General features: G+C 45.8%; 1 non-coding gene across 1 annotated transcript; it reads left to right on the top strand.

The window, feature by feature from the left end:
* The first annotated feature begins 11,087 nt into the window (after positions 1 to 11,087).
* On the top strand, positions 11,088 to 11,159 carry trnam-cau (transfer RNA methionine (anticodon CAU)). The gene has a single exon. It is a non-coding gene; the product is annotated as a tRNA-Met (tRNA).

The raw sequence follows: 11,159 nt of genomic DNA, 5'->3' as shown, positions 1-11,159 counted from the left end.
AATTGATTCGAATAATTTACCCACCACTGAGGTCTGACTTACCAGCCTATAATTATTTGGCCTATCCCTCACATCCTTTTTAAAGAATAGTACAATGTTCGCAGACCTCCAATCCTCCGGCACCTCCCCCAAATCCAGTGAGGATTTGAAGATGATCCTCAGCGCATCCACTATTTCCTCCCTGGCTTCCTTTAACAACCTCAGATGCAAACCATCCGGCCCTGGTGATTTATTCATTTTCAAGGATGTCAGACCCTCTAGTACTTCCACTCTCATTATGCTTATCGTATCTAATATTTCACACTCCTCTTCTTTTACTACAATGTCTGCATGATCCCTCTCCTTTGTGAAGGCAGAGACAAAAAACTCATTAAGAACCCCGCCCACATCTTCTGGATCCACACAGAAGTTCCCTTGTACATCGCTGATAGGCCATACCCTTTCCTTAGTTATACTCTTGCTCTTAATGGACTGATAAAACATCTTTGGAGTTTCCTTCAAGTAGTTGTATCCAGTCCACATCCACCAAACCACCTCTCAGTTTTGTAAAATTTGCCTTCCCCCAATTTAGAACGTTTACTTTTTGAGCTGCCCTGCCATTACTTAGCTTTACAAACTCATTATTGCTCTTGTAATAAGTGTAATAAGTAGAATAATTTACCAGTTACTCACCGATCAGATTCTTCCCCTGTACCATGGAGGCTGAAAAGGCAGAAAAGAAAAGAGAGACCAAAGAGCACCTCCTTCCCCTAGTCAGTGAAGTCCCTCACACATCAACTCACAGCTTTACACTCTGTCCAAACAGCACTTTCTAATTAGTAATTATTCATAAATTACACTAACTGAAACATTAGTAACCTGACCAATTACAAGGTAGCTATTTGAGGGTTTTTAAACATAGAGCTTTTTTCCCTATCCCAAAGGCTCTTTTCAGATCCACCCACAGTATCTGAAAGGGCTGATTACTGTCTGAAGTCTGCTGCACCCACACCTCTGTCTATCCCTCTTCATCTCGAACAACCAGCGTCATCTTCCATTCCTTTCACCATCATGTGTTTAACTCGCATCTACTTATAGACAGTCAGATATCAATGTAATAATGAAATGATCTGTGTCAGTGCTGGCCATTTCCCTGTCCTGATTTCAGACCCCACTCTGGACACTTGTTTCCCATTCCAGGACCTTATTGTATATTAATATTCAGCACCACCTGTCAGTCAGAAACTTGTCTCAATGAACCGATCCTTTTACTGAACTTCCAACTGCTGCTGTCTATTTCTCGAGGGAAAGAGCGGCTCACTGTGTAAGGATGTGAAGGGAATGTAACCCGGCTGCTGGTGAGAAGGTCCCGTCTTCTCAATCAAAAGCCTTTTATTTTACTACAGTGATTCCCAGATTCCCAGCTGGTCCGTTGAGGATTTTGTTTTCACAGAAATAACTTGTTAAATACAAATCTGATTCCAACACATCGGTAACAGGACAGAATGGGAACCTTTTAAAAGGATGAAGCAACTATTTCAGTGGCTTCTCACTGTCCCCCTGAAGCCTGTGTGAAGGAGAATTACCAATAGTCTGTAATTTATTACTTCCACACCGAGTTTGAGTTATTTTTCGCGTGAAAGATTGCTGAACGGAGTCTTTTACTGTCAGTTACGGATGAGAAGTTGACAAAAATTGGCAAGATAAAGCTGTTCATAAAATAGCACCAGCAATTTGAGTCGGTAAAAGCAAAATTGTGTTTTAAAAGTTTATTTAAACCGCTACGGGAAAATAGATTTTTATGTACTTTTCTAGTCGATCACTTCTTTTCCATAGTGAAATTGGCGGCTTTCACAAATTCAAATATTCTGCCAGGTTGACAGGTTCAGCCAATGATTTTTTGTATTTTGTGCTTCGAGGTTCTCTGATTGAATCATTCATGTGAGGTCATGGCCGTGTGGCCTAATGGATAAGGCATCTGATTTCGGTATATTCGAAGATATTTTCCGAAGATTGCAGGTTTGAGTCCTGCCACGGTCATTTTGACCCAAAGGGATTATGCAGGGCTTTGGGGATCGAGTCGGGGACTGAACAGATTGGAAACCCGACATGGACTTAATCGGGCGAATGGCCTCCTCATGTGCTGTCACTGACTTTCTGAGAAGAGGGTGACCAATCAGAAGTGGGCTGGGGTCACAGCGGGCTCAAAATGCAGGACATCCAGGTCCCTGAATGACTGAGCTGAAACTGATCAGTTTCACTGCAGGAAACACCATCTCGGGGGAAATAACATCACAAATAATTCCATTTGACTAATTATTCAATTATAAAACAATGGGCAGATGTGAAGGTGCGATGTTACTTTTCACTGTGAGGGGAGAATCCGCCATCTGGGTAAATCAGCAACTTTATAACATCGTCTGTACGTTTGGAAAAGAAACGATGAAAACTCTCCCCATAACCCTGGTGCGGTGGAAAGGATCAATTCAGAGATTGGAATAAACGAGAGCACAACATAAATCATTAACTGATATTTCCGGCATAAAACACACCCCAGCTCCCGTTCCCATGTCACTGCTGTCCCTATGAGGCGGTGGGTGACTCTGAAAAGAGACTTTGTTTTGTGTTTCTGCAGGAAAACCACAAAGATCCTCCCAGGCAGTGAAACTCATCTTCCCAGAATCTCCATACCAGATTGAAACAGAAACACAAAGACAGTGAGAAAGTTCCAGAGAGTTACTGAGCATTAGAACCGATGAAATAAACCAATTCCAGAGAGATGTTGGTGCAGCTTTTTCAGAGAGATTGCAGGTGGCTCTTAAAAGAGCCGTTGTGTTTTGAGTGTTTTCACTACATGGTGGAGTTTTACTTGGAGTTGATGTACTTGGTCACTCACTTTGTCCCTTCTCACATTCCGAGCGCTTTATTGGGTGGAAATATTTATTCAGGCAGTTTCAACAGCTCAGAGCCGACATTGAGTCAGAAACCAGAAATGGGGGTACGCGACACAGACAAGGAATTGAGGCTGAACCTTTATAAATCTCACTGGTTATAGGCCTCAGCTAGAGCATTGTTTCTAATTCCATGTTTCATACTTTAGCAGGAATGGCAAGGCCTTAGAGAGGGTGCAGAGGAGATTTACTGGAATGTATCAGAGATGCAGGAATTCAGCTAATGTGGAAAGAATAGGGGTCTGGGGTGTGTGAAGCTGGGGTCCTTGTTCTTAGAGCAGAGATGTTAATGGGGCAGTTAATAGTTGTGTTCAACATTGTGAAGAGTTTTTATAAGAATAAAGAAGTTTGTCTGCAATTAGACAGAGCCTTGGTGAGATCACACCTGGAGCACTGTGTCCAGTTTTGGTTCCCCTTACCTAAGGAAGGAAAAACTTGCCTTAAAGGAAGTGTATCAAAGTGTCACTCGATTGCTTCCTGGGATGTGAGAAGAGATTGAGTCGACGAGGCCGATATTCCTCAGCATCAACGGGGGGAATCGGAAAGGTTGCCGATCCAATCTGGAGTCAGACAGGGCTGCCCTCTGTCCCCTGTCTTGTTTGTTTGCTGTATTGAACCCTTTGCTGAGTCCATTAGGAAGGATGCGAGCATAAGAGGGGTAACAATCCCAGGCAGCAGAGGCACTCAGGTTAAAACCTCCCTGTACATGGATGACGTCGCCGTCTTCTGTTCGGATCCGCTGTCCGTGCGGAGACTGATGAGCGTCTGTGATCAGTTCGAACTGGCCTCGGGAGCCAAAGTTAACCACGGCAAGAGCGAGGCCATGTTCTTTGGGAACTGGGCTGACCGATCCTTTGTCCCCTTCACCGTGAGGTCAGATTACCTGAAGGTGCTGGGGATATGGGTCGAAAGGGCCGGGGCGCGCACCAAAACCTGGGAGGAGCGAGTAGCCAAGGTACGACAAAAGTTGGGCATGTGGGGGCAGCGATCTCTCTCCATTGTGGGTAAGAACCTGGTCATCAGGTGCGAGGCGCTCACGTTGTTGCTGTATGTGGTGCAGGTCTGGCCCATACCCCACTCCTGCGCTGTGGCAGTCACCCGAGCCATTTTCCGCTTCATCTGGGGATCTAAAATGGACCGGGTCCGGAGGGACACGATGTTCAAATCTCTGGACAAGGGCGGGAAAAATGTACCCAACGTGGCCCTCATCCTGATGACCACCTTCGTGTGCGGCTGCATCAAGCTGTGTGTAGACCTCCAGGACGCAAACTCCAAGTGTCACTACGTGCTGAGGTTCTATCTGTCCCCGGTGTTGCGAAGGATGGGCCTGGTCACATTGCCGCGGAACGCTCCATGCAGTTGGGCCGTGCCGTACCACCTATCCTTCGTGGAGCAGCTTCTGCAGGAAAACACCTTTGACCACCGGTCCATCAGGCAGTGGTCTGCACGGAATGTCCTCAAGGCCCTACGGGAAAAGGAAACGGTGGATCCTGTCGGATGGTTCCCCGAGCAGACCGTCACAATCATTTGGCGGAATGCCTCATCACCAGAACTTTCAAACAAGCACCAAGACGTAGCTTGGCTGGTGGTGACAAGGGCCCTCCCCATCAGATCCTTCATGCACACCCGACGTCTCGCCCCCTCCGCACAATGCCCCCGCGGTGGCTGTGGTGGGGAAGAGACGGTCGCCCACGTCCTCCTTGAATGTGTTTTCGCAAAGCAGGTGTGGAAATAGATGCAGTGGTTTTTGTCGAGGTTCATCCCAAGCAGCTCTGTAACACAGGAGTCTGTGCTCTACGGGCTGTTCCCAGAGACGCACACCGACACAAACATCATCTGCTGCTGGAAGAATATCAATTCGGTGAAAGACGCCTTTTGGTCTGCCCGAAACTTGCTGGTCTTCCAGCGCAAAGAGTTGTCCACCACCGAATGTTGCGGACTGGCACATTCCAAGGTCCAGGACTACGTGCTGAGGGGCGCACTAAAGCTTGGGGCAGCCGCAGCAAAGGCTCAATGGGGAAAGACCACAGTGTAAGCTCCCCCCACCAAGCTGGACTGAGGGGCTGGATCCATGGGAAACCCCTCGAACTGTATCGTTAATATTTTCATTTGCTGTAAATGTAAAACTGTAATTGGCATGACAATTGTGAAACGGAAGGGTTGTGAAGAAACTCATGACAGTATTGAAGGAAACTGATCTCCCTTGCAATGTTTGTATTTTTTGGTGCTGTTTGAAACTGTTTGGCAATGTAATTTTTGCAGATTTTTATGAATAAAGTATATTTTGGAAATAAAAAAAAAATATTCCTCAGAATTTAGAAGAGTGAGAGGTAATATTACTGGCATCTAAAAATCTTAAGGGATTTAACAGGGTAAATGCTGGGAGGATTTTTCCTCTGGCTGGGGAATCTTGAACTAGGGATCACAGTCTCAGTATAAATGGCTCAATCATTTAGGACTGAGAAGAGGAGAATTTTTGTTCACTCAAAGCATTGTGAATCTTTGGAATTCTCTACGCACAGTGGTTAGCACCGCAGCCTCACAGCTCCAGTGACCTTGGTTCCGTTCAGGGTATTGCCTGTGCGGAGTTTGCAAGTTCTCTCTGTGACCCCGTGGGTTTCCGCCGGGTGCTCCGGTTTCCTCCCACAGCCAAAGACTTGCAAGTTGATAGGTAAATTGGCCATTGTAAATTGCCCCTAGTGTAGATAGGTGGTAGGAGAACGGTGGGAATGTGGTAGGGAATATGGGATGAATGTAGGATTAGTATAAATGGGTGGTTGTTGGTCGGCACAGACTCGGTGGGCCGAAGGGCCTGTTTCAGTGCTGTATCTCTCTGTGACTGTGGAGCTGTGGATGCTCAATCATTGGGAATATCCAAGAGAGAGATCGATAGGTTTTTGGAGACTAAGGGAATCAAGGGATCTGTGCTAGTGTGGTCAGATGGAGTTGATGTGGGAGATCAGCTGTGATCTTATTGAATGGCAGAGCTATTTCGATGGGCCGAATGGCCCACTCCTATTTTTTATGTAAAGTTCCATTCCTCTCAGGGAATATTTTAATTTCAAAAAGAGAAATACTGCACACACTGGAAATCTGAATAATAACAGAAGATTCTGGAAACACTCAGCAGTTCCAGCAGTATCTGTGGAGAGAGGAAGGGAGGAGCAATGTTTCAGGTCTATAGAAGGGTCACAGAACTGGACCATTAACCCGAGCTTCTCTTCTCCACAGTTGTTTCTGGACTGGCTGAGTGTTTTCAGTATTTTAGGCTTTCCTTTCTGTATTTCATCCTTTTCCCATTTGACTATTTGCTGTGAAACTTTCAGCGTTGTGCTCAATTCTTTGTGTCGTTGTGTTTTCTTTATTTGAAGTAATGTAAATAGTATCCTGAAATGAATTTGCCAAATGGTTGGGCAAATTGTTACAACCAGTTTTTGAGCAAGTTCTCCACATACACAGTGAAGGATTCCTTCACATTTGTGAAGACCATCCAGGACTTGCATATCGATAGCAATGCCGTGTCCATGTGTTCATTTGACATTGCTGGCCTATTCACCAATGTACCACTTCAGGAAGCCATAGATATTTGCACTGCAGTGCTATATCATGGTGATCTAGACCCGTCACCATTGTGTGAATCCGTATTCATTGAACTTATGAACTCGGCAGCTTGCACAGTTGAGTTCAGTTTTATTGACACCATGTATCGCTGGTGTTGCCATGGGATCCCCTCTCGGCCCAGCTCTCACAAACATCTTTGTTGGATTCCATGACAAACCTGTTTATGAGGGAATGACACCTAACCTCCGACCTCTTGCATATTTCCAATATGTAGATGATACGTTTGCTATATTTGAATCCGCAGCTGCATGAAATAATTTCCTTGCACGTCTTCATGGGCTCCATCCTGCACTCAAATTCACCTTTGGAATGGAGCAGTCAAATGAGCTCCCTTTCCTTGATGTACTAGTTGAGAAATCTGCTAAGGGGTTTTCTACCACGGTCTACCGCAAACCTACCTTCACTGGTCAATACACGCGTTGGAATTATTACAGTTCCACGCGCTATAAGATAGGTCTTATCGACAACCTCATAAATAGGGCTGAGCCATTTGCTCACCATGCAAGCTTGATGCTGAAATAGGGCGAATCAAAGACATCCTGCATTACAATGGCTACACTGATCAGATCATTTCTATCTGTATATCACACAAACTTATAAATGGGCTGAAGGACGTCATTTTGAGCCCTGAAAAGTGCCCAGTCTCCCTCAAATTACCCTGGAAAGGTAATATATCCCCAGTATTTGAGTAACAGGTGAAGCTCGCTGTTTCCTGCTGTTACTATGCAGGAGCAACAAGTGTGGTGTTCGCCACTAACAGGATGCTGCTGTCAAGCAAAAGAGACGTCCTGCCTATCACACAAATAAGTAACGTGATATATGAATTTCAATACCAGTGTGATGCTAATTTTCTAGACCGTACATCCCAAAACTGGCGGATTGTATCAAATAACATGTCCCTTCCACTGTTCGCAATGGGCCCTACCCATGCTTGCAAAACTCAAAACACAGTATCCAACATGAGATGTGATTCCACAATAGGACAACATTTGCTAAATAATTCTCAGTGTGCTAAAAATTACACTGACAACCGATTTAAGACTGTCAGTAGGGCTCGCAGTGTGGTGCACTGGTGTGTACTGTAAGCTACATATATTAATACACAGGGCCCTGTTCTTTGCAGACAGAAAGAACATGCACACACATTGTGCCAGTTTCAGCTAAACAAAATAAGTGACAGCCATTCACTGGCTCATTCCACAGGGCAATGCCCTGACCAATCAGAGTCAAGCTGCCTGGTTTAAATTTCAAACAAAGCTGGGCAGTTATCTGTCAGTTACCATAAACTGATGCATTCTGAATGGCAATGCCTCGACCAATCAGAGTTCACTTGCCAACTAATCAGCACTCTCTTCTCATACAGAAGAAAGTTGTTGTTTTCCCTTAAATTGGTATTCTTGTGGATTGCCCTGCTGAGTGCAAGACGAAAACAACTGGCTACCAAAGTTTGGACAACATGTCACTATTTTCACGAAATAATTACTTTTATTTCCAATATAAAAATATAAAGCAGTATGAGTGTAACATTTACAAACAAATTCTATTACCTCAAATTGCCTGATTCTTTCACACTGACAGACTACGTGAACTACTGTCCCGATTTTGCAGTTCTCACTTCCAGTTAGCAAATGTCAGCAATCTGTGATACAGTGCAGTTTACAGACCAGACCGTCAATCACAACATGCAATAATTGTTCAGCTTATGTTGGACTGGTGGGATTTAGATATACTAGGAATTGAGATGAGCTGTTATTGCATTTAATTATTTGTTTCATGGGATGTGGACGTCGCCAGCCAGGCCAGCATTTATTGTCCATCCCTAATTGCCCATGAGAAGGTGGTGGTTTTCTTCCTTCTTGAACCACTGCAGTCCATGTGGGGTAGGTACAACCACAGTGCTATCAGGAAGGGAGTTCCAGGATTTTGACCCAGCGACAGTGAAGGAATGGCGATATAGTTCCAAGTCAGGATGATGTGTAGCTTGGAGGAGAACTTTCAGGTGGTGGTATTCCCATGCATCTGCTGTCCTTCTCCTTCTAGGCAGTAGAGGATGCAGGTTTGGAAGGTGCTGCCTGAGTAGCCTTGGTGCATTGTTGCAGTGCATCTTGTGGATGGTACACACTGATGCCACTGTACGTCAGTGGTGAAGGCAGTGAATGTTGTGGACGGGGTGCCAATCAAGCGTGTTGCTTTGTCCTGGATGGTGTCGAGCTTCTTGAATGTTGTTGGAGCTGCACCCATCCGGGCAAGTTGATAGTATTCCATCACACTCCAGACTTGTGCCTTGTAAATGGTGGACAGGCTTGGGGAGTCAGGAGGTGAGTTACTCACCGCATGCTTCCTACCCTCTGACCAGCTCATGTAGTCACACTATTTATAAGGCTACTCCAGTTCAGTTTCTGGTCAATGGGAACCCCCAGGAAGTTGATAGTGGGGGATTCAGCGATCGTAATGCCGTTGAATGTCAATGGGAGATCGTTAGATTCTCTCTTGTTCGAGATGGTCATTGCCTGGCACTTGTGTGGCGCGAATGTTACTTGCCACTTATCAGCCCAAGCCTGGATATTGTCCAGGTCTTGCTGCATTTCTACATGGACTGCTTCAGTATCTGAGGAGTCACGAATGGTGCTAAATTTTGCAATCATCAGTGAACATCCCCACTTCTGACCTTATGATTGAAGGAAGGTCACTGATGAAGCAGTGAAGAAGGTTGAGCCGAGGATACTACCCTAAGGAACTCCAGCAGTAATGTCCTGGAGCTGAGATGATTGACCTCCAACAATCACAACCATTTTCCTTTGTGCTAGGTACGATTCCAACCAGTGGAGAGTATTCCTCTTGATTCCCGTTGACTCCAGTTTTGCTCTGGCTCCTTGATGCCATACTCAGTCAAATGCTACCTTGATGTCAAGGGCAGACACTCTCACCTCACCTCTTGAGTTCAGCTCTTTTATCCTTGTTTGAACCAAGGCTGGAATGAGGTCAGGAGCTGAATGGCCCTGGCGGAACCCAACTGAGCGTCACTGAACAGGTTATTGCAAAGGAAGTGCCCCGTCGATGACATCTTCCATCACTATACTGATGATTGAGAGTAGACTGATGAGGCAGCAATTGGCTGGGTTGGATTTGTCCTGCTATTTGTGTACAGGACATACCTGGGCAATTTTCCACATTGCCGGGTAGATGCCTGTATTGTACCTGTACTGGAACAGCTTGGCTAGGGGCGCGGCAAGTTCTGGAGCATATGTGTTCAGTACAATTGCCGGAATATTGTCAGGGCCCGTAGCCTTTGCTGTATCCAGTGCCTTCAGTCGTTTCTTGATATCACGTTGAGTGAATCGAATTGGCTGTAGACTGGCATCTGTGATGCTGGGGACTTCAGAAGGAGGCCGAGATGGATCATCAACCCGGCACTTCTGGCTGAAGATTGTTTCAAATTCTTCATCCTTGTCTTTTGCACTGATGTGCTGGACTCCCCCATCATTGAGGTTGGGGATATTTGTGGAGCCACCTCCTCCTGTTGGTTGTTTAATTGTCCACCACCATTCATCATTGGATGTGGCAGGGTGTAGATCTGATCCGATGGTTGTGGGATCACTTAGCCCTGTCTATTACATGTTGCTTCTGCTATTTGGCATGAAAGTAGTCCTGGGCTGTAGCTTCATCAGGCTGACGCCTCATTTCAAGGTATGCCTAGTGCGACTCCTGGCATGCCCTCTTGCACTCTTCATTGAATTAGGGTTGGTCCCCAGCTTGTTGGTAATGTTAGAGTGGGGGAATATGCCGGACCATGAGGTTATAGAATGTGGTTGAGTACAATTCTGCTGCTGCTAATGGTCCACCGCACCTCATGGATGCCCAGTTATACATTGCTAGATCTGTTCAAAATCTATCCCATTTAGCACAGTGGTAGTGGCACACAACACGATAGAGGGTATCCTCAATGTGAAGACGGGACATCATCTCCACAAGGACTGTGCAGTGGTCAATCCTACCAATACTGTCATGGACTGATGCATCTGCGGCAGGCAGATTGGTGAGGATGAGGTCAAGTATGTTTTTCCCTCTTGTTAGTTCCCTCGCCACCTACTGCAGACCCAATCGAGCAGCTGTGTCCGTTAGGACTCGGCCAGCATGGTCAGTAGTGGTGCTACCGAGCCACTCATGGTGATGGACAATGAAATCCCCCAGCCAGACTACATTCTGTGCCCTTGCCACCCTCAGTGCTCCCTCCAAGTGGTGTTCATCAGTCTCTCGCTGTCTCTTGCTGGTTTGCTCAGTACCTTTCTCTGTCTGTTCATTTCTGAGTCCTGATAATCTCTTCCTGGTTTTCTGTGTGTCTTTCTCTGCCTGCCTCATTGTCAGTGCTGTTACTCTGTGTCCTTGTGTCATTGTGCAGTGAGGGTGAGTCCGTCAGCACGTGTGTTGCTGAGTACCGGATTCTTGAGCATTCAGACGACAATCCTATTTTTAAAAAAAACATTGGGGAAATGAACATATTTCACTAACGGGCAGCTGAAATCTAAAATAGCAGTTAGCAGAGTGGCGCAGCGGAAGCGTGCTGGGCCCATAACCCAGAGGTCGATGGATCGAAACCATTCTCTGCTA

The sequence above is a fragment of the Heterodontus francisci genome, chromosome 28 (assembly GCF_036365525.1).
Source record: "Heterodontus francisci isolate sHetFra1 chromosome 28, sHetFra1.hap1, whole genome shotgun sequence".
Lineage (NCBI taxonomy): Eukaryota > Metazoa > Chordata > Chondrichthyes > Heterodontiformes > Heterodontidae > Heterodontus > Heterodontus francisci.
Note: the sequence above shows the minus strand (reverse complement) of the source record. Positions and strands in the feature narration are given on the sequence as shown.